This window comes from Equus asinus, chromosome 6, assembly GCF_041296235.1.
Source record: "Equus asinus isolate D_3611 breed Donkey chromosome 6, EquAss-T2T_v2, whole genome shotgun sequence".
In the NCBI taxonomy this organism is placed as follows: Eukaryota; Metazoa; Chordata; class Mammalia; order Perissodactyla; family Equidae; genus Equus; species Equus asinus.
In genome coordinates this window covers 86,880,445-86,907,374 of record NC_091795.1, presented here as the reverse complement: position 1 = coordinate 86,907,374, position 26,930 = coordinate 86,880,445, and positions in this window count along the sequence as shown.

Here is a 26,930-nt window from a genome sequence, read left to right as displayed (position 1 = left end):
ACTGGCTAGTTCGCGATGCTGATACAATGTGAGTTCCTCTTCTTGGAAAGGAGAGGTATTGGGGACCAATGATGAGAGCACTCATGAGTATTCTAACATTCCCCAAGCATTTGCTGTTCCTGTTGTCCCAAGAATGCATCTTTTCCAAATTCCCTCCAAACTTTAAGGCTCAATTTAAATCCCACCTCCCCTAAAAAGCTTCATCACCCATTTTGGCTTCTAGAACTCTCTCTTAAAGCTCTGAAGATGAATGGCTCCCAGCGTAGTGCTTCTTTGCATTGTTCAAAAGGACGGTTTAGTACAAAGAGGCCTGGGCTGGGATTTATAAAGCTTACATACTGGTTCCAGGTCCCTTTGTGATGTTGGCTAAATCATTTCAGATCTGTGAGTTTTTGTCCCCTCCCTCCCTCTCCTCTTTCTCTTCTCCCCTACTCCTGCTTCTTGCTCTTCTATAATAGGGGACAAAATATCCCTGCCGTGCTGCATTGCCTGTTTTGTGGGGAGGATCTAAAGACATGTGTGTGGAAATACCGTGAAGACTGTAGCATGTACAAAAGCAAAGGGTCATGGTTAGAAAGGAAAGGTTGTGGATGTTTTTATTTCATAGGCCCTGGCTGCCTTCCGGAAAGAGGTGGCAGCAGGAGGCCAGTTGCAAAAGCCCAAACAAATTTGGGAAGGATAAATTCCAGAGACGGAGGTCAAGTTTGAATTGAATGAGAAGTCACTGCCAAAGCATTCATCCAGGGGGCCTGAAACCAAAGGATGGATCATCAGTAGGGTGGCTAAATCCTAGAAACAACCAGAGCAAACTGCTGATTCTCTCATTTCTTTAAAGTAGAGTTAACAAGCATCACTGAGTACCAATATCACCACGGAGATGCAGTGGTGAAGAAGGCACAGTCGCTGTCCTTACTGGGGTTTCTAATCTACTGAGGGGGACAGACTAGGGGACAGACCATGGCAATGCTGGGTGGTGGGTATTACATAAGAGGGGAGCACAGGGTGCTATAGGAGGACACGGATGGAGCACCTAGCTTGGTCTTAGGAGTTCAAGGAGGGTCTTCCTGGACCAGGTGACATCAGACTCAGGGATATGGATTGTAAATAAGGAATAGATGATAAAAAGCCTAAGAGCAGGGGTAGGAGGCCTCACTTAATTGGACTGTCTAGGGAGAGATCGACCATGAAACTGACAAAGCTGGTTTCAGTTCCCCTCACTTATCCAGGCCCTTTTCGAGACCCTGGCAGGAGTCTAGCAATGTACAGTATTGTCAAATATTTTTGTAAATTTTGAAAAAGTAAGATATTTAACTGAGATAGTTAAGCCTGCTGTTCCTTTCCACTCTGACTTTCCGTCAGTCACACTTTCCTTGACACAGGCTTGGCTACCAGGAAGACTCCTGTCCCCACTTCGCAGAATGACCAGGCACTGTAACATGAAGCTGAAGACCAGAGGTGCCATTGGCATGTGCGTGTGTTCTGAGGTGCCACCACCGGAAGTATGTGGGTAGAGCAAAAAAAGAGGAGGACGTGGATGGAGCTGGAAGATAGTCTGTGGGAAATTCTTTCAAATTTTACTTACTCTTAGACGAGACCCTTGATAGAGGTTTTCCTAACCCTTAAAAATTTACAATATTACCAATAGTGAGGTGTAAAACTGAAATAAAGTCACCTAAACTATAAATGGTGAAAAATAAATTTTGATCAATCATGCCAGAAGAAAGACTAAATTATATTTTATTCTCTCTATACCAAAATTCTTCTTATATGAAAAGGTCATCAAAGACTATGTAGCCAAAAATTTAGGGACAATCCACTATGGAGGTAAATCAGGCAATTAATTATTAAAAATATTAAGTTATATTGTACACCTGGAACTAATATAACATTGTATGTCAATTATACTTCAATAAAAAATGTTAAATTATTTTTCTAGATTTTTTGACGTGTGTGGCATTTGTCAACTCTTAAACTATGTAGGTTTGGGATTTTTTTCTCATTCTAAATAAGTATTTACTTTCAAACCTAATTTTGTTTTGCAATTTTGAACTTTTTCTTAAAGGAGGCCCCCCCAAATCAGATAAGCTTCAGGCTTTCCCAAACATAAATTTACTCTGGTTGACCAAGTGAGTTCTTTGAAACGGGATACACACACACACACACACAACTGGTTTTGTTGTGCAAAACCAGTGCCTGAAGCATGTGTCTTTCCTGGAATCTGTGCCCTATTGGCTGAGAGCCACTGGCTTCCTGACGCAGAGCTAAGCCCAAGTGAGATCCTCAAGGGCCTGAGGAACCTAGGGTCCCACAATTCCCTCCCTCCTTTGTCTTGTCTTCTGGAAGGATGCTGTCTACTGGAAGGGGTTGTTCGTGAAGATGCCAAAAGTCTGGTAGGGTGACAGCTTGTGCAGCCAAGAAAACTGTGGTGTGTAACACTTCTAGGACACTGTCCCTCAGCGAGGTTTTAGGCAAAGTGCCTCAAGTTAAGTGGGGAACATAAGAGGAGGCCCAGGATAGAATGGGGACAGTACGGGACCTCAAAGGGTGGGAGAAGCAAGAGCAAGTCTTGTCCAAGTCAGGCAGCAGACTCCTCTGAAGCTTCAAACAACTTCCAGATGGCAGAGAAATGAGGTCTAAGCCACACTTGGTGATGGACACCAGCCCGTGGGCTCATAGTGAGAGAAATGGTCACACTCTCCAGGTAATGAAAGTTAGGGACCCAGGACAGCAGCAGCTCAAGATAGAATGAAGGAGCCATGAGATGGAGCTGGAAAAGCTCAGTCCACACTGGGATTGGTTGGCTATTTGCAAAGAGAGATACTCTTCTGTCTCTCTAATTTTTTCTTTTTGGGAAAATGCCTAAAGTGTTCTTTGAATATTGATAAACTAAAGGTTAAGACCTCTGTGTTGGTCAGGGTTTTCCAGGCTACCTATCTATATCTATCTATCTATCTATCTATCTATCTATCTATCATCTATCTATCATCTATCTATCTAAGAGGTTTATTATAAGTAATTTGCTCACACAATTATGGAAGCTGAGAAGTCCCAAGATCTACAGTTGACAGGTTGGAGACCCAGGAGAGCTGATGGTGTAATTACAGTCTGAATCTGAAGGCCTGAGAACTGGGAGCACAGATGGTACAACTTCCAGTCTGAAAGATGGCAGGCTTGAGACCCAAGGAGAACAGATGTTTCAGTTCAAGTCTAAGGTAGGAAAAGACCAATGTTTCAGCTCAAGCAATCAGGCAGGAGGAGTTCCTTACTCAGACTTTCTGTTCTAGTCAGTCTTCAACTGATTGGATAAGGCCCACCCACGTTAGGAAGAACAATCTGCTTTACTCAATTCACTGGTTCAAATGTTAACCTCATGCAGAAACACCCTTGGAGACATATCTGTAATAATAGTTGACCAAATGTCTGGGTATCTTGTGGTCTGGTCAAGTTGACACATCAAATTAACCATCACAACCCCCTACCTCCTTTGTCTTATCTCCTGGAAGGTGTTAATAGGTGGAGTAAAATGAAGGAACAGGGCATGAAGAAACAGAGGGTATCCTACCTCACTCTTTTTCAAGAATGATATGAGTCAGTGTAGGTACACTGGAGACTGGGTAGGAGCAGGGTTACTTCTGGGGATGTTTTGTATCCCAAACACAAGTAATTCTAATTCTTACTGTTTCTTGATTGCTTCTTATTTCCCAGTTGGACTTCAAGTTCTATGAGGGCAGGGAATCCCCTTCCCCCAGACACACACCATTCACCCAAAGCTCAGCTTACTGATGCTGAAGAGTTTACAAAGTCTCTAGGTCTCAGCTGGCACTGTTACCTGATACACATTGTGCTCTTTAAGGGAGAATAGTCTCTTTAAACAAATCCACAAATCCATCACAAAGTCATCAGTCTTTGTTTAAGTGAGGTCTTGTGTCTCATCACAAGAATTCATACAGGATAGAGTTGTCTAAGCCTAGATCCCTACACCATGAGCAGAAATTCAGATAAGCTCATAAGAAATTCAAGTACATAGTTTGTGGGATAACTACAAACTATTTTAACAAAGGAAGAAGAGTGTAACTAAAATAAGTGATTACATTTGATTGTGTAAATCTAAACAAACCCTAATTTTATACGTTCTCTGTCAAAATAAGGCTTTAGCTGTATAGATACAGGAAATACGTGCCATTTAAAAAAATGTCATATATCTTTTTAAAATTTTTATCTTATTTTTGATGTGGCTGCATTTCAAAGTCCCCATTTATAACAAAGACATTGAGATGAGTTTCTATTCCTTTCTTCTAGACATCATACATTAAAAAGAATTATTGAAGCCACTCTACAGGTTACTCTGTTCTATATTTAGCAAAAGAAAAATTATCGGGGAAAATTAAGTTGAGGGCCACAGCAGGGAAAAAGCTACCAATTCAAATTCTTATGTTCATGTTCAAAACAAAAATCAAAGACTTTGGATTCCGTGTGAAGCATGAGTCTCCGAGTAGCTGATTGCCTCCAAGATCAGGAAGATCTGGGCACTTAAATTTTAAGAGCACAAAAGGAAGTTATGTGGAAATTCTTCCAAATGGAATAATAGACACTTGGTTTCCAAGGAGTGTTCTTTTTCCACTGCAGGTAGACACTTACCAGAACTTGAAATGATGGGGTGTAAACATCACATTCTCACCCTCTTCTGGGATCTCACTCATGTCTACACTGTGCCACTGGGGCCAACAGAACAAGAAAGGGGCTGTGGTCCCAAATGGCTAGGGTCAGGAAGTGCGCCTCCATCCTGACTTGGGGTGTTTCTTGGCCATCTTCTCTGACTGCTCTCCTGCATTCCTGACCTCACTCTCTGTTGGCTGGCCTCCGTTCACCAAGAGCTGACCTCAGTGAGTCTGTCGCACGCATGCACTCCTCTCACGGGACTGCCTTCTCTTACAGGCTCTGATGAACTCAGCAGAGCTCCTCTGCTGGAGGGTCCTAGCCTTTCCTGACAGTGCAGTGTCCCCTCATATATGGGAATCTGGAGTACTGTCTTGTCAAGAAAAAGCTGACTTAAGACTTTCCTTGTTTCTTGATTTTTCCCACATAATGACATGGATGCTGTCCCACAGCAGCCTACGATTGCCTAAGTCAGAGCACTTGGGCACTTCCTGATGTGGCCGAGTCTGAGATCAGAGGGAAAAAAAAGTGGTAAGTGAAAGAACCATCCATGCTCTGTATGGATGGTTCCCTTCTCACTGCTCACCTCTGCAGAGCTTCGCTAAATGAAAAATCCCAGAACAGAAAGCTTTGACAGGACCCTTGAGATTTTATTAACCCCCTAATTTTATAGTTTAGAATACTGAGACCAAGAGAGATAAATTTTCTAAATTAGGATAATAGAGACTGGCTGAGCAAGCCCTGGAATCCTGATCTGGGTGACTCCCTGCCCAGTGCTCTCTCTACTCTAAAATGCTGCACCTTCAAACAGTTGCTGCTTTAAGAACATCATCAAACCAACTTAGAACACGCACATTCTTAATGAGCAAGGTATTGGCTAAAACGTCACTTTGTCTAGAGATTTGAGTACTGTTTTCTGGTCTCTCCAGTAGGTAATCTGCTCAGGAGGATGCTCACGTCTTCCAACAGATGAAGAGATGGGTGGCTGATGTCCAGGCTGGGACAGAAGCACGTGGGGCTATTGCTAATGCAGAATCACAGGAGGCAGAAACCTCTAGCTTATTTTTAACCTCCTCCCCTTTTAAATAACTATATTTATATTTCTAATATGTGAAACGCTTGACTCCTTAGAAGGAGAGTCAGAGACAGTACCTAATCCCAGCTTGATGCAATTACTTTAACATGAATTTAAAATAAAATTAAACTTAACAGTTTAAACTGATGTTTGAGGGTTTTAAAAAGATTTAGTTTCCTTTGGAACCACTGTGTTATTTGATCCAGTACAATGTTTTCGAGCTCCATGCATAACATCTTTACCCAAGTGCCATTACTACTAGATTATGCCCATAGGTTGAGTTACAAATGTCTAAAAATCTTAAAATTATTAAGCTCAGATTAGAGTGTTCAAAGACTATGGTGTTATTTTAGTCTCCTGCCATATCCTCCATTTACTATAAACTTGTTATATTGGCATTCAAATAAAATGTCATAAAGCAAGTATGTAAGGAGGTGTTTGGGGTTTGTTTCAGGCTTCTGCGAGCCAAGTTTGCATGGCAACCAAGATGTATAACAGAAACACTCAAATGGGCTTCATAAAAAGAAATGCCGAGCAGAGCTCCAGAGCAGGGTTACTTCTAAGCTGGAGCAGACTCTCCAAGCTGGTCAGAGCCATGACTGAGGGTCTAGATAGGGACAGCTTGTCACCCAACATTGTCTCAGCGGCACTCTAAGTCTCCTCTCACCGCAGTCACCAAATGCTACTGCATTGGAGGTCAAGTCTCTAGGGATGCAGCTTCATGGAATTTGCACATGTTACAGTTGGAAGGACCCTTCGACACCATCTTAACCAAACTCCTTGTTTTTGGGTGAGGAAACGGAGACCCAGACCTATGATTCGTCCACAGTCACAGATGTCTGCTTGTATACTCATAGCAGAAGCACACGGAGATGCTCTTACCCATGTTCTCTGTTTTAGTGAATTCCCTTTTGTTTTCCCAATTGAACACAAACTGCAACTGTTCTGAATTAGAATTAAAAAAGCAAATGTGAATGAGAAAGGCTTCCATTTGGACATTGCCTAAACAGTGCTCATTGGGAAAGTCTTTCTGGGCTTCGCAGACCAATCTGCCCAGTACACCTTTCCCTAGAACTATCTCATGAAATCAAGCCAATGATGCTTTGTTTCCACTATGGAGAAGGGATTTGTCAGAGCTGCCACTGTGAAGAAGCGAGACGCTCTCCTTTGAAGTCTTTATGTTCTTGAAACCCAGATGAAGGATGTAAGAGCAGTTACCTGGAATGAGGCTGCCCCAGAGCAGGGTGAGGGGATCCACAAATTGGAAACTTATAAAAAGCTTCAATCTATCAGTAACCGCCAAAGAGGATGCAGCCCCTATGGACTAGCATCAGAGCTGTCCATCTATTTCTAAACATTCTGACAGCCCCCATGGTTTCCCCACCCAGGACTCCTAAGAGATGGACTGACTGGAGCCTATGGGAAACGCCACCCTAATTCGTGAGTACCTCCGAAACCACAAATTGGAACATGAAGAGAAGCAAGGAAATGGATGTTCAGCACTACTGAGAAATGATACTTCACTATACAAAAATCTATTGGATAAAATACTAAAAAGAAATCTATACTTATACCTCCTCAATTAAAAATCATTGGGTTTCTCATATTCCTCCTGGTCTTTTTTTTTTTTTAATTGAAAACTGACGTTCTGCAACCTCATTCCTTCCCCCGTCTTCCCTAAAAGCAACCTAGCAGGATTCTTCTAGTTTCCAGGTTTTATGTATTTACACAGACATACGAAAATGGACTCCTAGTGTACATTATTCTCCAGGTTTATTTTATCCCTACTCATCATGACAGTACAGAGAACCTCTATTTCCCTAGCTTTATGATTCCATATGAAACAACTTCCATACAGTAATATTCTGAGCCTCTGCACTTTCCTTACTCATCCCTTCCCATGGGTGAGAAGTGAGTCCTCTGAATAGCAAGTTTGAAAGAAGCAGTCTTGTTGATTTTTCTCTATTTTAGATGTCAGTATTTTTGCAGGATGCAAGCAATCAGCTTCCTTCCACCATGAGGCAGAGGTCTGCCCTTTGCAAAGAAAGCCCACGATTGTGAACTATGCCAGCAACCTGTGCAAAATTGTATAATTTAGGGAAAATGCGAGGGAGAGCAATTAGACCACTGATCTAAAGCACGCTCTTCCAAATCAGCTATATTAGTAATATAGATGATATTTTATCTCTGATGGGTTCCTGTGTCTCTCAGTTGATTCTGAGTTTGGCAATCTAAATTCTACCACTTACATATTTGAAAGATACAGTTCAAGTACATTTCTTTGGAAGACTTCATAGCAAGCAGGAAAAGGCTTCACAATCATCTCTCTAGTCTAGATAAAGATTTCAAGAGCTTGGGGGAGAGAAAAAAGTTAGAATGGAACAAGGAGTGAGTGGGAATTGTGTGTCTCCAAGAAAGGAGGCTCTGTGGGTGGTGACCATGATGATAGAGAGGGTCTCTGTCTCATGCCCATTCCTTTCTTTGGGCAGGTTTTGGGAAAGGAACAAGATTTACGGTGGAAATTGCTGGTAGGTCTAGGCAGATGGATCTGAGCTAAACTCCTGAGGTCCTGCATCTGTCCAGCAAGGTGCAGTAATACGAGCACATTCAGTGTCCTATCACTGAGCTCCACGTGAATTTGGCAGAGAGAACGAGCAGACTGGAATAGGCCTTGGTGAGGAGGCACAGCACAGGTCTGCGTGGATCTGTGAGGGCATCTTGGGGGATGTCAGCATGACAGACAGACAACACTCTCACCTTATATCTAATACCTTGACCTATGTAAGCCCCTTGGTTCTGCATAGTCCAGGGGAAAGGAACAGGGGCAGTGAATTGATTGAATTAAGTTTCCACCACTTAACAAGATAGGGCTTCATAAATGCAATTATTTAGTTATTGGAAAAATTAAAAACAGTCATATTTTTGCCACCTCTGATTTTGCGAACTCATGTTTGCCATCTATACAGACTCATCTGGGATTTCTAAAACTCCTAATGCAGCGCATATCTCCACAACAGACTGATCCCAACCCTCGACTAGAACGAGAATCAAGTCATCCTGAGTCGTAGTCATGCTTCTGTGAGAAGATTGGTGTGTAGAGATAAGTCCGACTCTCAGAAGCCTCGACCGCTTTGAGAAAGAGCAGGGGACTATGATGAGGCCAATTCTGAAAGCATCTCCAAAGTAAATTTCTTGGATGGATACAATATTGTTAATTGTGGAGGAGAGACAGGTTTGTTAAGAGTTGTGCACGAGATTACTCTTAGACCCTGAGAGGCTAAAACTGGACCTTTTCCTGGAGAGGAAGGGATGTTTGAAGACACAGCCAGAAGGACCTTTTCTACCCACCAACCTGGCCTGCTCCTTATACTGATATCCACCGCCTTAGTTTCTACCACAGTAATCAAAGGGACATTTGGGCCTCTCTCTGTACGCTTAGCTTGTTCAGAACCCTGGCAAAATATATTTGTCATGAAGCTGCAAACCTGGATGGCCCTGCATCAAAATGGAGTGGAAGCTCTCTGAATTGACCTCCTTTTAACCAATGGACTAGTTCAATTAACACTCTCCATTTCCTGTTTTTATTTACATTTTTAACCAGCCTTCTATTATGGAAAATTTGAAACATATTCAAAAATAAATAGAAAAGTATAACGAACGCCTAAATATCCCTGGAAGTAGTATTGCTGAGTCAAAGGATAAATGTATATATAATTATGCGGGATATTACCAATTCCTCTTCTCCACGGGGTTGTGTAGTTTGCATCCCCGCAAAAAACAAATGACGTGCCTTTTTCCCCACAGCCTCAATGACAGACAGCATGTGTTGTCAACATTTGCGATTTTTGCCAATATAATAGGTGAGAAATCGTATCTCCCTGTCGTTTAAATATGTGTTTTCTTATCACGAGTGAGGCTGAACACTTTTCATTTGGAAAATTTGCATTTCTTTTTTCTGCTAACCGTGTGCTCATATTTCTAGACCATTTTTCTATGAGGTTGTTAACATTTTTATTCTGTCTTTTAGCTGTTCTTTATATATTAGGTTAACTAATTTAAAAATTGCCATTTTTGAACATCAACAAGTGAAGAGTTTTGCAAGTTTGGACCCGAACATTAGGTATATTACTGTTGTGTAATATAAGTTGCCAATATCTGCTAATTGTCTTTTGTACTTTTCTTATTGGTTTTTCCATGCAAAATTATTTTTTTAAATATTGAGTAATCAAATTACTTTTTTTCCTTATTGCTGGTGGATTTTGAGTCATAACTAGCAAAGTTTTCCCTCTAGCCATAGTATGAGGAATTTACCCATCTCTGCTTTTAGTATTTGTTGTGGTTTCATTTTAAAAAAATTTTAGAGACTGGTCCCCATGGCATAGTGATTAAGTTTGGCGCAATCCACTTCAGCAGCCTGGGTTCATGGGTTCACATCCTGGGCGCAGACATAACCACTTATCAGCCACACTGTGGTGGCAACTCACATATAAAATAGAGGGAGATCAGCATAGATGTCAGCTCAGCACTAATCTTCCTCAGCAAAAAAAATTTACATTTTAAATGCATGATCATTGTAGATATTATCCTGATAATTTATTCTGGCATACAGGGTGAGGAATAGATCCAATTCTATCTCTATCCGTGTGGCTATCTGGTTATCTCCCCGCTGCTTATTAAAGTCCATCCCTGCTCTCCCCAATGTGAGATGCCACCTCTATCATATGCTAAGTTTTAAAAAAATATTTCTGGAGTTTTTATGTTTTTCCACTGGTGTGTCTATTCATGCACAAGTGTTACACTGCATAGCATGTTTTCTATATTTAGTAGGCTAGCCTCCTGCATCACTTCTTTTTTTCAGGGGCTTCCTCAGTATTCTCACTTCTTTATTCTCCCAAGTGAATTTTGTAATCAACTTGTCTAGCTCCAGAAAGAAACCTAATAATTCTTTTTTCCACTGGTTTATTGAGGAATACTTGACAAATAAAGTTCTGTATATTCAAAGTGTACAACAGGATGATTTGATATGCATATACCTTGTAAAATGATTACCACAATTAAGTTAATTCACACACCCATCACCTAACACACTTAACTCATTTTTCTAAGTTGAAGTCTGAAGCTATACATTGGCATGGTTTATATAAGTGAAACAATAAGGAATTCCAGTTAGTGAACCCATATTTCATTAAAAAGAGGTGGCCTTATATTAAAAGGTTGATGACGAAATATGCTGCATCAGCTTGTATTTACCAAAGATGGTCCTACCAATATCTCCCGTCCCACATGCTCTTTTATACAATAGGAACTTGTCACTTCTCCATCAAGAAGTGGAGCCTGTGTCCCCTCCCCTTGAACTTGGATGGAGCTTTGCAACTGTCTCACGCCCCTCCACTCCAGGGTTTTGATTCTATAACTGAAGCCTCACTGCCGTTGTTCCCTACTTTGTGCATAAAGCTCGCTAGTTTCATAGATAGGAAGGTTTCTTGAGAAAATATTCTGATTGCTAGTAATTAGTCACTTTTTGTAAGTTAACTGCACATTTTCTCTCACATGATATTTTAGGCCCTATGTATACCAATACTGAGGAAGGTGGAGAGAGTCAGTACAAAACAAGAGGAGTATGGTTAAACCAGATATTTTCAGGGAACTGAAACTACAATAGAAGAAGAAAAGACTGGTGGCCACTGAGAGAATAAGACATAAGTTTCCAAGAGTTCACAACGTTTTGTTTGGTGCAGCTAAGAGCCTGACATTTAAAAAACAAAAATAAAAAATAAATAAAACCTTGTCTGGGTTTTGCCATTCTGGTGATCTTTACTTGAAGTGAAGTAGGAGAGGAGAGCAAGGACATCACAAATATCTAGAGTAGGTTTGCCAGAGAAAATACAGGACACTCAGGTAAATCAGAATTTCAGATAAACAAGAAATGATTGTTCAGTATATTCCAAATATTATATAGGATATACTAAAAATTACTTCTTGCCTATCTGAAATTCAAATTTAACTAGGTATCTTAAATTTTTTGATATCTTTATTGAGTAATAATTCAAAGACCATAAAATTCATCCAATTAAAGGATACAATTTAATGGTTTTTAGTATATTCACAGAGTTATAGCGCTATCACTGCATCTATGTTTAGAGGATTTTCATCACCCAGAAACGAGACTAGTATCTAATAGTAGTCCTTCTGTAGCCCCGCCCCCATCCCAGGCAAATGCTAATCTACATTTTGTACCATTAATCTATGCTTTGTCTCTACACACTAGCCTCTCTGGACATTTCATATAATTGAATCATAGAATCCATGATGCATCCTGTGTTTTTATTTCCTAAATGTGATAGCCCTAGCTTGGAGCCAATTGTCTCAAGCAATGAAGAGTAGTTTTAATCAAAGAGAATCAAAGGGAAAATAAGTCACTTGCAGCAGGTGGGGAAAGTGGCACACTGAGGACCAGGAAGAGTGTCCCCCTACCATGCTGTGGACTCTTGTCACAGGCACCCAAACCTGCGTGCAGCCAGTCACTCTGGCTAGTTTAAGGAGAACATTTTCTTTTTAAATTATGTATTGAGGTCATAATGGTTTATAACATTGTGTAATTTCAGATGTACATTATTATTTATCAATTTCTGTATAGACTGCATCATGCTCACCACCAATAGTCTGATTTTTATCCATCACCACACATATGTGCCCCTTTACCCCTTTCACCCAACCTCACATCTCCTTCCCCTCTGGTAACCTCTAATCTGTTCTCTTTATCCATGTATTTGTTTATCTTCCACATTTGAGTGAAATCATATGGTGTTTGTCTTTCTCTGTCTGGCTTATTTCAGTTAAGATAATACCCTCAAGGTCCATCCATGTTGTTGCAAATGAGATGATTTTGTCTCTTTTTTTTAATGGGTGGGTAGTTTTCCTTTGCATATATATACCACATCTTCTTTATCCATTCATCCATGGAAGGGCACTTGAGTTGCTTCCACATCTTGGTTACTGTGAATAACGCTGCAGTGAACATAGGGGTGCACAGATCTCTTTGTACTGTTGATTTCATGTTCTGTGGATAAGTGCCCAGCAGTGGGATAGCTGGATCATATGGCATTTCTATTTTTAATTTTTTGAGAAATCTCCATACGGTTTTACATAGTGGCTGCACCTGTTTGCATTTCCACCAGCAGTGTATGAGGGTTCCCTTTTCTCCACATCCTCTCCAGCATTTGTTTTTTGTCCTGGCACTTATTGCCATTCTGGCAGGTGTAAGGTGAGCTCTCATAGTAGTTTTGATTTGCATTTCCCTAATAATAAGTGATGTTGAACATCTTTTCTTATGCCTGTTGGCCATCTATATATCTTCTTTGGAAAAATGTCTGTTCATATCCTCTGCCCATTTTTTGATCTGGTTGTTTGTTGTTTTTCTGTTGAGTTGTATGTGTTCTTTATATATTTGGAAATTGTCGGATATATGAGTTGCAAATATTTTCTCCCTGTTGGTGCGTTGTCTTTTTGTTTTGTTCATAGTTTCCTTTGCATTGCAGAAGCTTTGTAGTCTGATGTAATCCCATTTGTTTATTTTTTCCTTTGTTTCCCTTACCTGAGCAGACATGGCATTTTAAAAAATGCTGCCAAGACCACCGTCAAAGAGTGTATTGTCTATATATTCTTCTAGGAGTTTCATGGTTTCAGATTTTATATTCAAGTCTTTAAGCCATTTTGAGTTGATTTTTGTATATGGTGTAAGATAATCGTCTACTTTCATTCCTTTGCATGTGGCTGTCCAGTTTTCCAAACACCTTTTATTGAAGAGATTTTCCTTTCTCCATTGTATGTTCTTGGCTCCTTTGTTGAAGACTAGCTGTCCATAGGTGACTGGTCTTATTTCTGGGCCTTCAGTTCTGTTCCATCAATCTGTGTGTCTATTTTTGTGCCACTACCATGCTGTTTTGATCACTATAGCTTTGTAGTACATTTTGAAGTCAGAGGTTGTGATGTTTCTGGCTTTGTTCTTTTTTATCAAGATTTCTTTGGCTATTTGGGATCTCTTCTTGTTCTACATGCATTTTACGATTCCTTATCCTATTTCTGTGAAGAATGTCATTGGGATTCTGATTGGGATTACTTTGAATCTGTAGATTGCTTTAGGTAATAAGGGCATTTTAACTATGTGTATTCTTCCAATATATAAGCATGCAGTATCTTTCCATTTCTTTATGTCTTGTTTGATTTCTTTGAATAGTGTCATACAGTTTTCAGTGTATAGGGCTTTAACCTCCTTGGTTAAGTTTATTCCTAGATATTTTATTCTTTTTGTTGTGATTGTAAATGGGATTGTATGCCTGAATGTCTTTCTGTTAGTCCATTATTAGTGTATAGAAATGCAATTGATTTTTGTAAGTTGATTTTGTACCCTTCAACTTTGCTGTAGATGTGGATTATTTCTAACAGTTTTCTGGTAGATTCTTTAGGGTTTTCTACATATAGAATCATATTGTCTGCAAACAGCAAGAATTTCACTTTTTCCTTTCCAGTTTGGATATGTTTTATTTCTTTTTCTCACCTAATTTCTCTGACCAAAACCTCAAGAACTGTGGCAGCGAGAGTGGGAATCCTTGCCTTCTTCCTGTTCTCAGGGGAGGGCTTTCAGTTTATCCTCATTAAGTATGATGTTGGCTATAGGTCTGTCATATACAGCCTTTATTATGTTGTGGTATTTTCCTTCTATCCCCATGTTATTGAGAGTTTTTATCATAAGTGGATGTTGGATCATGTCAAATGCGTTCCCTGAACCTATTGAAATGATCATTTGATTTTCTCTCCTCATTTTGTTAATGTAGTATATCACATTGATTGATTTGCAGATCTTGAACCATCCCTGTGTCCCCAGTATAAATCTCACTTGATCATGGTGTATGATCCTTTTAATGTATTGCTGTATTCATTTTGCTGAAAATTTTTGCATCTGTGTTCATCAGTGTGCCCTGTAATTTTCCTTCTTTCCTTCTTTGTGTTGTCCTTGTCTGATTTTGGTATCAAGGTAATGTTGGCCTCATAGAATGAGTTGGGAAATGTTCCATCTTCTTCAAGTTTTTTGAATAGTTTGAGAAGGGTAGGTATTAAATCTTCTTTGAATGTTTGGTAGAATTCTCCAGAGAAATCATCTGGTCCTGGACTTCTGTTTTTTGACAGGCTTTTGATTACTCTTTCAATCTCTTTATGTGGTCTATTCAGATTCTCTATTTTTCTTGATTCAGTTTTGGTTGGGAGGTAGTATGAGTCTAAGAATTTATCCATTTCTCGTAGATTATTCAATTTGTTGGCATATAGTTTTTCATAGTATTCTCTTATAATCCTTTGTATTTCTGTGCTGTACACTGTAATTTCTCCTCTTTCATTTTAAAATTTTTAAATTTATTTGAGCCTTCTCTCCTTTTTTCTTAGTGAGTCTGCCTAAGGGTTTGTCAATTTTGTTTAACTTCTCGAAAAACCAGTTCTTAGCTTCGCTGATCCTTTCTAATGTTCTTTTAGCCTCTATTTCATTTATTTCTGCTCTAATTTTTACTATTTTCCTCCGTCTGCTGATTTGGGCCTTGTTTGTTCTTCTTTTTCTAGATCTGCTAGGTGTAGTTTAAGATTACTTATTTGAGATTTTTCTTGTTTGTCGAGGTGGGCCTGTGTTTCTATAATTTTCCCTCTTAGTAGCACTTTTGTTGAATCCCCTAAGAGTAGGTATGCTGTGTTTTCATTTTCATCTGCCTCCACATATTTTTTGACTTCTTTGATTTCTTCATTGATCCAATGGTTGTTCACTAGCATGTTGCTTGGTCTCCACATATTTGTGACTTTCCCAGGGTTTTTCTTGTGGTTGATTTCTAGTTTCATAGCATTGTGGCTGGAAAAGATGCTTGATATGATTTCAATCTTCTTAAATTTATTGAGGCTTGCCTTGTTTCCCAACATATGGTCTATCTTTGAGAATGTTTCATGTGCACTTGAGAAGAATGTGTATTCTGCTGTTTTTGGATGGAATGTTTTACATATAACTATTAAGTCCATATGGTCCAGTGTTTCATTTAAGTCCGCTATTTCCTTGTTGACTTTCTGTCTGGATGATCTATCGATTGATATAAGTGGAATGTTGAGGTCCCCTACTATTATTGTATTGCTATCACTTTCTCCTTTTAGGTCTTTACATACTTTGATGCTCCTGTGTTAGGTGCATATATATATTCATAAGTGTTAGGTCATCTTGGTGGAATGTCCCTATTATCATTGTATACTGACCTTCTTTGTCTCTCATTGTCTTTTTGTTTTTAAGATTGGCACCTGAGATAACATCCGTTGCCAATCTTTTTATTTCTTCTTCTTCTTCTTCTTCTCCCCAAAGCCCCCTAGTACGTAGTTGTATATTCTAGTTGTAGGTCCCTCTGTTTGTGCTATGTGGTATGCCACCTCAGCATGGCTTGATGAGCAGTGCTATGTCCAAGCCCAGGATCCCAACCAGCTAAACCCGGGGCCACCAAAGCAGAGCATGCAAACCCAACCACTGCGCCACAGGGCCAGCCCCTCTCATTGTCGTTTTTATCTTGAAGTCTGCTTTGTCTGATATAAGTATGGCAACACCTGCTCTTTTTTTGCCTGCCATTTGCTTGGAGTATTGTCTTCTATTCTTTCACTCTGAACGTATGTTTGTCTTTAGAGCTGAGATGTGTTTCCTGGAGGTAGCATATTGTGGATCTTGTTTTTATTTTTTTCAATTTTATTTATTTATTTATTTTTAATTTCAGTAGCATTGGGTTATAACATTATATAGCTTTCGGATGTACATCATAATATATTTCAAATTCTGTGTAGATTACATCATGTTCACCACTCAAAAAATAATTATAGTCCATCCCCTCACATGTGAGCCTAATCACCACTTTTGCCTTCCTCCCCTTCCCCCATGGTAACCACCAATCCATTCTCTGTTGCTGTGTGTTTGTTTGTCGTTGTTTTTATATTCTACTTATGAGTGAGATCATATGGTATTTGACTTTCTCCTTCTGACTTATTTCACTCGGCATAATACCCTCAAGGTCCATCCATGTTGTCACAAATGGCTGGATTTCATCATTTCTTATGGCTGAGTAGTATTCCATGGTGTATAAGTACCACATCTTCTTTATCCATTCGTCCCTTGATGGACACCTAGGTTGCTTCCAAGTCTTGGCTATTGTGTATAATGCTGCAATGAACATAGGAGTGCAAGTATCTTTATGCCTTTGCATTTTCAATTTCTTTGGATAAATACCCAGCAGTGGGATAGCTGGATCATATGGTAGATCTATTCTTAATTTTCTGTGGATACTCCATAGTGCTTTCCATAGTGGCTGCACCAGTTTGCACTCCCACCAGCAGTGTACAAGGGTTCCCATCTCTCCACGTCCTCTCCAATATTTGTTGTTTCCTGTCTTATTAATTACAACCATTCTGACCGGAGTGAGGTGATACCTCATTGTAGTTTTGATTTGCATTTCCCTGATAGCTAACGATGTTGAGCATCTTTTCATATGTCTGACAGCCATCCATATGAATCTTGTTTTTTAATCCATCCAGTCACTCTGTGTGTTTCTATTGGAAAATTCAATCCATTTACATTTAGAGTGATTATTGATATATGAGGGCTTCATATTACCATTTTATCTCTTATTTTCTGGTTGTTCTGTATTTCCATTTTTTCTCTTCCCTTGTATTTCTGACTGCAATTTCAGTTTGGTGGTTTTCTATGATGGTTTTCTCTTGTTTATGATTCATTGCTCTGCTCTGATTTTTTGTTTAGCAGTTACCATGAGGTTTGTATAAATGATCTCATAGATGAGATAGTCTGTTTTCTGATACTCTCTTATCTCTATTAGCCTAAGTAATTTCTATCCCTTTCCTCTCCTCCTTCTGTGTTATTGTTCTCACAAATTATTCTGTTTTGTGTTGTGAGTTTGCGACCAAATTGAAATGTTTATAGTTATTTTTGATGCTTTCCTTCCCTTATCTTTTATGTTATAATTGTTTGCTAACCTGTTCTGATAGAGAGCTGCAATTTTCTGATTTTGTCTGTCTATTTATCTCTTTGCTCAAAGTTTGGAAACCTTTTCCTTTTTGTTTCAGCTATGAGGGCTTCCTTCATCATTTCTTGTAACGGAAGTCTAGTGGCAATGAACTCCCTCAGCTTTTATTTCTCCATCATATCTGAAGGATAGTTTCACTAGATAGAGTATTCTTGTCTGAAAATTTTTGTCTTTCAGTATTTTGAGTATATCATTCCATTTTCTCCTAGCCCATGTGGCTTCTGCTGAGAAATCCACTGAAAGCCTGACAGGGGTTCCTTGGTAGTTATTTTCTTCGGCCTTGCTGCCCTTAATATTTTTTCTTTGTCATTGGCTTTTGCCAGTTTTACTATTATATGCCTTGGAGAAGGTCTTTTTGCATTGATGTAATTAGGAGTTCTATTGGCTTCATGTACTTGTAAGTCTACTTCTTTCCTCAGGTTTGGGAAGTTCTCAGCTATTATTTCTTTGAACAAGCTCTCTACTCCTTTCTCCCTTTCTGGAATACCTATAATCCTTATGTTGCTTTTCTAATTGAGTAGGATATTTCTTGAAGAATTTCTTCATTTTTTAAAAACCTTATTTCTCTCTCCTTCTCCACCTGAAGGATTCTACATTTCTATTCTCTAAATCACTAATTCTGTCCTCCATAATGTCAGCTCTATCTTTTATGGTTTCTAGATTATTTCTTATCTCATTAATTGTGTTCTTCACATCCAGAATTTCTGTTTGTTTGGGTTATTTTAGTGCTTAAATCTCTATGGTGAAGATTCATTTTGCTCATTAACTTATTCCTGAGCTCATTGAACTATGTTTTCAAGTTTTATTTTAACTCATTGAGTTTCTTTATGACAACCATTTTGAATTATCTGTCATATAGATTGTAAATTTCTGTGACTTTATGATTGGTGTCTGGAGACTTGTCATTTTCCTTCTGCTCTGAAGTGTTACTGTAGTTCTTCATGGTGTTTAATGAGTTGATCCTTTGCTGGCACATTTGTGGGAGTATCAGGTCACAGATTCCACCTGCCACCATCAGGCAGGGCAGGAGCTATGTTTTCTGATCCCACCCTGTCTGCTGGAAGTGGTGCTGGTGGGGCTGCTTAGTGTTTCTGTAAATTGGCCTCAGCCACTTGGCTAGTCGTGCACAGATGGGGCCCCTGTGCTCTACCAGCAGGTCACTCTTATGTAGGGAACCACTGTGCTCAGCAGGGGACAGGCCAAGCTGCTGCACTAGGTGGTAGAGGAAAGGCACTTCTTTTACACATATGCTGGCTCTGCACTCACGAGCGGCTTGGCTGAGCCACTTCATTTGGTGGGCAGAGCTCCCTCACGCTAGCTGAGCTGCTGCCACTCAGCAAGGAGAAGTCCCATCGGTGGGGCTGTCATGGCACAGTGGGCACTCCTGTAGGCTGGGCCACCACTCTGAAAGTGTTTGGGCACAGGTTGGGCTGCCCTTACCTCCTTTTACAGTCATGCTGGCTGTTGTGTGAGGTCCACAACTTGGATTGCTGTCACCAGAGAGGAGGAGGGGTCTGCTCACTCAGTTCTACCACTTCCCAAGGATCCAGCCCATCCACCTTCAGATGTATGGCTCTCTGGATCTCTCAGGAATTCTATTGTGCTGTGTAGGGAATCCTCTGTTGATTAACGAATGCCCATTTAGTTGTAACTTAGAGGGGAGAGACAAAAGGAACAACTTACTCTGCCATGTTGCTGATGTCACTCTCCTCCTCAGTTCTGGGCTCTTTGTTTTTAAATTTTTTTTCCTGAAGAAAACCCACAGCAACTCTAGGAGAGCTGAGAATCAGACTGGCTGCTGTGCAGTCTGGAACAACACCCAAGCACATCACAGAATTGATTGCAAGGGGGATCTCATCATCTCTGTGCCCAGGTGCTGTGGGACCCCACACACACACAGATCCTGCACGAGGTGTGCTGTTGCTAGGATCTCTGCCTTCCTTGCATTTGAATACCTCATGTCTCCACCATGCTCTATTTTCCTCTTAGACCAGCAAAACAGATTCTATATTGAGCTTCCTCCTCATCAGCATGCAAAATAGGCAGCAGAAGCACAGATTTCACTAGGAGATCCATCTTCATTTCTTGCAGCCTGGGGTGGTGAGTATAACTGGTGGCAACTGGGGTCATATACGAATATATGCCTTGGCTACACAAAGATTAACAAATTAGTTTCCGGTTCCTATGCTGGGGACACAGGACCCATAATGTGGGAAAATACCAAACTACATGAGAGGCTTTCCAAAGATTTTGGGCCACCGTAAGTATGATGTGGATCTATTACAAGCATTTACACTATTTCTTTTCCCTGTTTCACTTGGAAGAATGTTGAAATGGCTGCTGGCATCAGAAAAGTGAGGTTGGGTAACAGAATGATGACAGGCAATTCTCTGACTGAAGCAGAGGATTCAGCACCCTTTGACTGGACTGGGAATACAACTGCAGCCCAAGAATACTGGGACATTTATATGCTTGTAGTTCCTAGACAATCTTATTTTGGAATTTCTACTCTAATACAACAAATATATTAAAATTCACCTTCATCCTCCATTAAATATAAATTTTGCCTGTAAGTTTTTTGGAAATTCCTTTATATTTTATTTTTAAAGCTATTTTTATTTCAAGTAGTTTATTACATTTAAAAATTATAGTAATTAATTCAGAATTATCATGCAAGTTCAAGAATTCTTACAAAATACAAAATTTGAACATGTAATTCCTTTCAAATATAATGGATTTTTTTTTTACTAATATCAAATTTAACAATGAAAACATTTGGCATAATGTGACATTTTATAGACATCTATTAAGAAATCATTACTTTTAATTTTTCAGTTTTCTATTTGTCCTTTGGATACAAATAATAATTTCATGCTTCAATGCTTTACAAGGAACATTGAAAAGCTTAATGGATCAAACCACAATGTAAGGATATTCCTACACAAAATTATCTGTGGGATTTGGCGGAAAGGATAGTTTAACAAAACCCAAGATGAGAGTTAAAATCCAACTGCAAACTAAGGCTGCACATACACCTGGCTGAGGTTTTTCTCAAACTGCTGACCCCTTTTCTCCCTCCTCTGGGCTTGAGGGTACAGAAAACCCCCTGGACTGCACCTTCAAGAGGAAAGACAGCTCTCAGCCAAGATGGGAAGGGACTTGAAGAGAGTTTACCCATGCTGTATCAATACAAAGAAAAGAAGAGCTGGATGGAGCTGCTCAACTTAAACACGATAAAGGTTGGGAAAAGCTTGCAAATACATTGTAGAAAGAGAAGATGTTGAAGCTGATGATAACAGATGAGAGACAAACGGGATACCAGGTGCAAATGAAAGACAAAGGATCCAGTCAAGGCAATCTCAGAAATGAGATGTTCAAACAACAGAATAAGATGGAAAGAGAGTTTCTAGAGTTAAGAAAACAAACCAGGGACCAAAACATCACTTAACACTAGTTAATTATATTTTCTATATCACAGAAAATAGAATTAATTAGAAACAGATTGTAACAGAGCTGACTACTTAAAACTGAATTACTGGGACATAGAAAAGGTCTAAAATAATCGTAATGAACATGGAGGGGAAAAAAAGATCAAGATATTAAAGCAATTAGAAAAGGGGTGATAATCTGACCCAAAGGTGAGTAGAGTCTCCAAAGTGAAGAATCCAGTCAATAAAACAGAATACATACTGAAGCCCTAATAAAGAAAATGTTCAAGGGATTAAGGAGATATTGAGTCTATTGATTGAAAGTCATACTATTTGCAAAGAAGCCATTTATTAATTCAGGCACACATACATCCCCTTCTTGTCCCTGCCCCCAGGAGTGTCATCAGTTATGCCAGCATAGTGGCAGAGACAGTGGTGAGCTCTGCTGTCTTAAATCAGCCCATGAACAAGCTGCAGGGCATGCCCTTATTGACAGTGCTGCACTTGGTATTTCAAGTATTTGTTATGCACTCCTTTAACTGTACAAGGAGCCATCTAATCATCATCATATCTAATCATATTCTAGCCTGTTCTAGCCCTAGTCCACCTCGCAATAATTATTCTCCTGGGGCAGCATGCTATCAAAGAGATTCTTTTCATGCTGTGGTCCCAGCTTTTGTTACTTTATTTTGCATGCTGAGCTTGGCAAGTCTGTTGGCCAACGTACCCACTCCTACATCTGCAATTATAATTGAATCCACACAGTTAGATTTAATCATACAATCTCATATAATACATTGGTTGTCATAGTTTTCTGCTGCTTTAAGCATATTTAGTTTACAAGCTACTGTATTTCTAGTGATCATTTTTGGCAGAGGATTTTATTGGTATCAACTACATTGTCTTCCTTCCAATTTGATCTAGTTGATGTGTATGCACGTTTACAAACCCAAGCAAATGAAACAAGTTAGAATGGTTTTGTCTTCATAGTACTTAAACTCTTCCTGGTTCAATTTCTCTATTCAATAAGAGATTTTAAGGGGATTAGCCAGAACCTAATCCCTACTTGACTTACACATAAGACAAACTTGTTTGTTATCCAACTCTCGGTGATTTCAGAATAAAAGGTCTTTGAACTTTATTAATACAGGTGATGTATTAGATAGAAGATGCTCTATTATTTTGTGTGCCATCATAGTTATTCTAAATTCTTTTTAGAGATACATTTCTGCCTCAATCATCATTTGCCTAGGATATTTTATTTGGTTAGAATTTAGTAAGGGAGTAAAAGCCAATTAAACAAGCAGTTATTGAGGGCCTTTTCATGGCACCATGATCCTCCGGTTTGCCTAAGGTTCCCCAAAAAAACATCCTGACACTTTCTCTCATTAAATTGGGTCAGCATATCACCAAGATTCTGGCTTGGTACAATGGACTCAATTAGTAAGAAGACCACATCCCTGGAGCATTAGAGCTAATTCCTAGCCTGCATCATTCACCATCCTGAGCCCCAGCCCTGCCGTATATCTCACCTCCCTGTTCATTACGTCCCATATGCCATTCAGTTTAGTGGTTTGGGTCTGTTTCCTGATATATCCATTTCTGCTTCCCTCTCCTATTCTAGTCCAGTGTCCACTTGTTCAATAGGGACTTTCCTGCACTGGAACAAGAACTCCCAGCTCAGAGATGATACTATCTGCTCTTTTTCCCTCACTGGATTGTTCTGCATGCATCCAGTCAGTATGACCGTGGCATTTATTTGATGTCACCAGAAATCCAATGAAAGTCAGCTATCCTGTGCAGGCTGCAACCCCAGGCTTTGTTTTCAGTGAGGATACATGAACCAACCCTGGAGGGGCTCTTACAGGCAGAGGAGGACTTAGAGTAACCTCAGAGACCCCAAAAGCTCAATACAGGCCTTGGATATATTCTATATATGAAATCTTTCATTTTTATCTTCTTCTGTACTACATTCTGTATCTTGACTTGGAGGCAGCAAGGTGCCATACATCGCCTTAATAGGACTTCAAAAATCTATTTTTTAATGTGACCAATAGAGGAAATAATTAAAGTATTTGTGTTGAAGTGTCAATGCTAAATATGTTTGAAAAACACAAAAATAAAGGAAGTTTATATTCATATCTGATTTCAACTGAAACGAAAAATGTACAAGTTACTATGGATACCACTTATGCAAAAAGAGATATACAAGAATCACATCATATATAAATGCAGAACACTGAAAGATGATAACCATCATTTGAATGTAACAGCAAATATAATGAGGACAAGACTTCTGTAAGAAAAAGAGAGCTGCTGTTTGCATTAAAAACTCACAATCAACTATCTGCTGCTTATATCAGATACAACTAAAATCTTGAGACCTAAAGAGACTCAAAGTGAATGTGTTGTCTAAAGTCAGAGGTCAGTTATGACTATGTGCATATAGATGATGTCGTCTAGTAGATGTGGAAGTAGATAGAGTCATTCGTAGAGATCCTGCTACTGATACAGACAGAGAAGTTGATGGTTTTCTCTGGAAATGAATAAAATCCACAGCACAAAGCTTGCAGAGAGACCAGCATGGCTAAAGATGTGGTAAGAACATGTGTACTAGGTGTTTGTCCTCTTGCTGCCCAGAGGAAATGAGACTGAGGAGGACAGTTACGAATAAGACCTCCTGAATTTGTTGTCGGGCAGAGGTGACGCATGTTCACCAGCAACTACTGTCCTAATCTATGCACTTTGGGCTAATATAGGTGACCAGATGCAGGGACCTATGAGTAATTTTCCAGTGGTTCAGACTCTTGGATTTTCTGTGATGGAAAGAGAAATTTAGTGGTCTGGGGTATATTTACCAACCAACGACACTTTGGCCTGCACAAGCAGCTTCTGAACACAAGTTATACCCACCAGAAATTCCATAAATCATCACTAAACAGAACTTTAAAGATTTCACAGAAAACATCATAAAGCTATTACTAACTTCTGTGAGTAACACTGACCATGTTGTCAAAAAAAAAGGATTGTTTTTCCACCCAGTAATAAATCACCATGAAAAAAAAATTATAAAACTTCACTGTTTGAAAATTCATTTTAGTTTGACAAAACAATTAGCATTCTTTCTGAAGTTGAGATCAACATGTGAAAATGTTGTCTGATTCTGTAAACCAAGATGACAGATTGAATATACTGTGCATACCTTACAAAATCCTAAAAGGGAGAGAGGGCACGTCATGTGGACTTGCTCAGAGTTTGTTTAGAATGGCCTGCCAGCCTCTATTGTAGTCAGAGGTGGGGATTCCTTTTCAAAGGAATTAAAGGATGGTTTGCTGACACAGCTCTCTTCTTCAATATTTTAATTGGAGATGCTTTCTTATAGGTCTAGACATGTAACTAAGTCTTCATTGTCTACTAAACCCAGTTTTGCATTAGTGCATCTAGGATGTTGATGAGGTGTCTTTGAATCAATAAAAGTGTCTAAAAATGAGAATAGGGAAAATGAAACCATTTGCACCAGTTAACAAAAATACTTTATCCAACTGCCAACCTCTCATTGAGCATTAAGCACTTGTACCACAAAGGCTTTGCCCATTGTTTCTTTTTCCGGCATTCTTCCCAAGGTTTGCACAACTCTGTGATGTGTTATCTGCATGCCTATGCAGGCCCCTGGATGAGCTTTCATGAGGAATTTGGGGTTAGGGTACAAAGTGGACAAGTTGCACCTGTCCATCAGCTGAGTGAGACCCAATGTGATGGTTTGTCATTTTCACACATGTTGAACTTACACAGCATTTATGGCAGCTGAAGAAACCTTGGTACCTGTGCAACTGTAATATCTTAGCAATTCCGTAATGAAATTCACATGGAATCTCCCAACCCAGCCAGATTTATGTCAGCTTTCTTAACATGTTCCAGTTGCATGAAATACTAATTAAAGGCACTCATTGTGAACTGATATAAATAGTCCCCACTTAGCCCATTATAGGTATGGGCTGTAAAACAAACAATTACGTGACAGATGATACATGTGAACATAGAGAAATTCTGTAATGACATTTTTGTAACACTGTAACCTCTTCAACCACCATATGTTCCACATTAGGAGCTAAAAGGGGTGCTGATTGTGAAGGTGACGCACCTCCAGACTGTGACTTTTCTTCTAAGAATAGAAAGAATCCCTGAAGGATTTACATTACAAATGGAGCTGAGGCAATCAAATCATTAATGAGAGTTGGTTTTTAACTATTCCATGTGTTTGGGATTCTGCACCCTGGTGCCAAGCAATCCCGTCTACAAGATTTTGACACAGTGGGAAATTAAGTTTGAAATGTATTATTTTTCTCCAAGAGATAAGTCAACTACATGTCAAAATAATTAATTAATACAATCATTGATGAACTGTCATGAATACAATACTCCTGGCACTCAAATAAATACACAAATTAATTAAATTATGCAATGGAAAACCATCTTCTACTCCCTTGTCTGTATCTTATTCTCCTAACACAAATTACAGGTATTTCTTCTGAAACACTGGCCAAAGAAATACTGTGTGACAGCTGAGCCTATCAACCAAGAGACACTGAAATACACATTTTAGGTGAATGGCAGCTTTGAGTAAGAGATTGTAAACATTCTATTAAATTACAAATTGCGTGTGTACAAATGGCAAATGATATCTGCATATTGAACTTTTAGTAATTCTGAAAAATGGCATTTTTTTCAGAATTACTAAATTCATTACCATGAATTTCCATTCCTGGCCTCTTTCTGTTTGCCAGGTACTATGTTAAAGGTTTTATAGGGTTTATCTTGTTTACTGCTTAAAAGTCTATAAGGCGAGTATTATTATTATTATTATTCACCTCTTATGGATAGAGTAATTTAGGCACAGAGAGAGTAAGAAACTTGATCAAATTTTTGATCGGTTACCGTGAGCTCAGTTCAGTGACGAGTGTTGGGGCTACAAAGGTAACAAGATAGGAATGGCCGCTGTGCTCATAGAATTTACAGGATGGTGAGGGAGACACATGTGAAATCATTAGTAACAGGCAATTAAATGACACTGCGCTAAGGGCCGTGGAGGAGAATTTCTGAGATCTCTGAGAACATGTAAAAAGCGAGGTGTATCCTACTTTAGCAGGTCGAAAAGGATTTGTCAGAAGAAGCAATATTTAATTTGAGGGCTGAAGTGTAAATAGGATCCAACCAGGCGAAGTGATGGTAAGAGTTTCCTAGGCAGAGAAATGACGTTGGGTGTTGTGAGAACGGAAGGAAGTGCGTATTTGCACGAAAGACAGAGGAGGCCAGAGGGCCAAAAATCACCCCCTCATCATCGTGAGGAAACAGGCAAATCTAGACTATGTACACTGTACAACTGGCCTATTTTCTCTAGAAATCCAACATCACAAAAAACCTCTATGTGGGCGTGGGGACCGAGGGGGAATATTCTATTACAACAGTCCTTTAAAAAATGTTGAAGAGACATCACAATCAAAGCAAGGTATGCTCCTGACTTCAGAAGGAGCAGCTATAAAAGAAACTTTAGAGACCATATGGGAAATTTTACTATAGACTACTTACTAAATTATATTATGGTATTATTTTAAATGTTCTTAGGTGTAGAAATAGTGTTGTGGTTATGAAGGAGCATATCCTTATTTTCTT